Below are 4,264 nucleotides of genomic sequence, written 5' to 3' on the forward strand. Positions count from 1 at the left end.
AAACAAGCTCATACATTTTTACTTTCAAACCTTCACCTAAATTTTAAGCTTTATCTTTAAAGCCTGTAATAGATTACATTCTTTGAGACATGTAACTTGAAAGCCAAGGTCCATATCTATAAGACACCTGAACAGGAGTCTCTCCACAGATGACCATGTCCATGTCTTGGGATTGTGTAATTGATCTTTCTCTATATAACTATCTGTCCAAATACTTAATAAACTCACTATCTTTGCTTCATCTGGCTCTTCCCTGTAACCATGCATTTAATCCATCTTGACTACAGATACCCTGTTCCACCCAAATCACCTTGACCGGACCTAACACCCCCAGGTGCTCCAAATCATCTTTCGTGTGACGTAAGTGAATTTTATTTCCCTGTCTATGAGATGATGCAATTCGAATTTGGTCTTTTGCAGCAGCTTAATAAAGGGACCATTTGCAAACCTGTGAGCCAGGTGGAGGGACACTAAGCGGGACTGTGTAAACCCGCAAGGTGCTGCTACTCTAGGCTTGAAGAGCGAAGAACACAGTCGGCAAACAGGAGAAAGGCTGTCCTGTGCCAAGAGTGTCACCTGGCTGGATCTCCCCTCCCCTGAATGGAGGATGTGGCGGTTTGAAAGAGACTGTCCCCCATAGGCTCCAAGTATTTGGACATTTTGTCCCCAGTTGGTGGTGCTGTTATGGGTGGTCTTAGGTGTGGTTATGCTGGAGGAAGCACGTCACTGGGGGCGGGCTTAGAGAGGTCTTAAGCCTTGCTGGATCTCGAGTAGCTCTCCCACTATGATGAACTCTTGTCCCTTATGGAGCCGTAAGTTCAAATAAACTCTTCCTTCTATAAGTTGCTTGGATCAGTGTTTCTATCACAGCAACAGAAAAGTAACTAATACAGAGGACATCAGCCAAGAGCAGCTGGAAGCCACAGTGCTCTGCACACAAGAGAAGGGAAGTTACCTCAATGCCAGGAAAAACCAAGAGAGAAGAAAGCTAGGCTGACAGAATGCCCCAGCTGCAGAAAACCAGAAGTCCTGTGAGACTGCTGCTGGCCTTGCTCAACCCTTATCCATCAGCCACTCCCGGAACTCAGGAGGACTGTTTGTTGAGACAGCCTGTTTCCCAAGATATCTAGCCTGTCTCACTTGAGCAAACAGGTCCAGAAAACAGGGGTCATAAATGTTTCAAGAATGCCCTGACCAGCACATAGCCCACCACAGCCATATTTACTGCCTCAGTTCCAACCCTATATAATCTCCGACCAGTCCCCTCCCTCCTTCCCCAGCATCCATCCTGCAGGAAGGTTGTTGCCCCTCGCTGTGCTAATAAACAGTCTTACTTGTTGAGGTCAGATGTGGTCTCTTTCTTTCTTTCCTATTGTTCTTGCATTCCGCACTCCAAAATCTAATATAAGCCCTGGCGATACCGGTGGATCATTGCATTATCCTGAAACCCATAGTGTCCTCCTAGCCTGAAATGGAAATATTTATTCATTTATATTTAATTATCTTTTTTACTTTATGTGTATGAGTTTATTACCTACATGTGCTGTAAGTGCACCCATGTCATGCAATGCCCAAAGAGGTCAGAAGAGGGCATTGGAAACCCCTGGAACTAGAGTTACAGATGGCTGTTAGCCACCATGTAGGTGCTGGGAATCAAACCTGGGACCTCTGCAAGTGTAGTCAGTGTTCTTAACTGCTGAGCCATCTCTCCAGCATGCAAATGATATGTAAAATATAAGATTCAAAAAGATAAAGCCCACAGTTGGGGTATAAGTTCAAACCCTGACTCCATTAACTACTACCTGGATGACATTAAGAAAGCACCCATTTTACACCGGGCATGGTGGCGCACACCTTTAATCCCAGCACTTGGGAGGCAGAGGCAGGTGGATCTCTGGATCTCTATGAGTTCGAGGCCAGCCTGGTCTACATAGTGAGTTCCAGGCCAGCTGGGGCTACAGGGAGACCCTGTCTCAAAAAAAAACACCAAAAAAGAAAGAAAGGAAGGAGGGAGAGAGGGAGGGAGGGAGGGAGGAAGGGAGGAAGGGAGGAAGGGGAGAGAGAGAGAGAGGAAAGAAAGAAAGAAAGAAAGAAAGAAAGAAAGAAAGAAAGAAAGAAAGAAAGAAAGAAAGAAAGAAAGAAAGAACCCATCTTTATAAGCTTAGGGTTCTTTGACTCTAAAACAGAAGTTATAACACCCTACCAGGCTCCTTGGCTGTTTGTGACCACCAAGGAGGACCGCATAGTTAAAAGTCCCTTGTAAATGAAAAGCATTGTCAAATGTCACAGATTGTTCCTGGGGCCCTTCCCACCTTCTGATGTACCACCATCGGGACACAGCGTTCTACAGTCAGGACACACAACATTCTAAAATTACATCCCAGGGCTGAGTAATGACATATTGAATAGCAGCTGTCAGGAGCTGTGGCCATCTCGACACTGCCAAATAGAAAAGAGAGGAAGAAAGAAAGAAATTGACATAATAGGCTGTATTTTAAAGAGACAGAATGGAATCCACATCTAGAAAACAGGATACTGAGAAAAAGTTTGCTGAATTAAAAACTGTGTACCTGAAACAGCGTCAGCAAAGAGGAAGGTAAGAAATAGGCAAAAGCAGAGACAAACGGCCTGTGCTCTGTGGTGCTGTGATTCAAGTTGCACCCATCACAGCTGGGCAACAGCAGAGTCAAGCAACAGAGACCACACGACAGACAAGATGGACTGCTCCCCGCAGGACAGGGAACTACAAGCTCGTGTATTACACCCATGAAACAAGGAAGGCGGAAGGCAAAGAAGGCTGTGTAGGGGAGAACAGTAAGACCAGCCCCAACAAGACAGAAATATCAAAGACCTCCCCACAAGGCTGACCCTGAGAGTGAGCAGGGAATCTAAGAGCAGTTCATTCAGTGGCCAAACCCCAGATGGAAATCTGAAGACTGGAATGGAAAAAATCCACAACACAGCTGGGAAAATGTTTCACCACAGAGGCAAAGAGAAAAAACTCAAGTGTAGCATCCATCCTTCCATGTGCCGGTCAGTAGCAGCTGCCTCGCAGATATGAACACCAGACTTGGATGAAGCACTGGGCTTTTCGCTAGTCCAAGAATTCAATTCTATCATAGACAAGAGCCGAAGGGCAAATGAGAAACTAACCTAAAACATCCTGGGCATGCCCAACACTGAAATTCACCAGTGGCTGAGAAGCTGAAAGGCACATCTAAAGGAAAATCAAATCTCTCTTGTCTCAACTAAAGAAAAAATATACAGTTCTTACAAAGCACTCCAAAGAAACGAGTTTCATCAGCATCTGCTTGGAGCAAAGCACCAAACTAAGTGCTAGCTAGGCAGGAAATGAGAGCAATACCGTCCTTTTCTTCCCTGAACTAGTAGTAATCTGGTCAGAGCATAAGACTTGGGCAGTATGAAATGTACAAGGCCAGGAAGTAAACCTAATTTACAAGACTCAGGAAGGTCCTGAAAGTTACAAGATTCAGAGTTCCTCTCCAAGATAACACATCCCTGGGACAGAAGACTCTTTGATGGAGCTGCTTCCAAAGTGAGCCAAACTCCCAGATGCAGCATTTGTGAATCACTGCCCAGGCTGAGATGGGCTTCTTGGTGACCCAGCTGCCCTCCAATAACATCTCACCTGTGCTTCTGTAAAATCATGGTTCACTGGGCCAGGCATGGTAGTGCATGACCTAATTTACAAGACTCAGGAAGGTCCTGAAAGTTATAAGATTCAGAGTTCCTCTCCAAGATAACACATCCCTGGGATAGAAGACTCTTTGATGGAGCTGCTTCCAAAGTGAGCCAAACTCCCAGATGCAGCATTTGTGAATCACTGCCCAGGCTGAGATGGGCTTCTTGGTGACCCAGCTGCCCTCCAATAACATCTCACCTGTGCTTCTGTAAAATCATGGTTCACTGGGCCAGGCATGGTAGTGCATGCCTTTAATTCTAGCACTCAGGAGGCAGAGGCAGGTGGATCGGGAGGCAGAGGCAGGTGGATCTCTGTGAGTTCAAAGTCAGCCTGGTCTACACAGTGAGTTCCAGGCCACCTGGGGCTACAGGGAGACCCTGTCTCAAAAAGACCAAACCTGGAAAGTGCCACCAAGCACAGATGCCTGACCTTATTTGGAACATGACCTTTGGCATAGTTACCCGCAATAAAACTGTCCCCAGGTTTTTTCTATATGATAATTTGGCATTGCCCTATAGCCAGATGATAGGATCCCTCTACAACATGTAAATAAAGCATACT

The sequence above is a fragment of the Nannospalax galili genome, unplaced genomic scaffold (genome assembly GCF_000622305.1).
Source record: "Nannospalax galili isolate Female #2095 unplaced genomic scaffold, S.galili_v1.0 scaffold116, whole genome shotgun sequence".
In the NCBI taxonomy this organism is placed as follows: Eukaryota; Metazoa; Chordata; class Mammalia; order Rodentia; family Spalacidae; genus Nannospalax; species Nannospalax galili.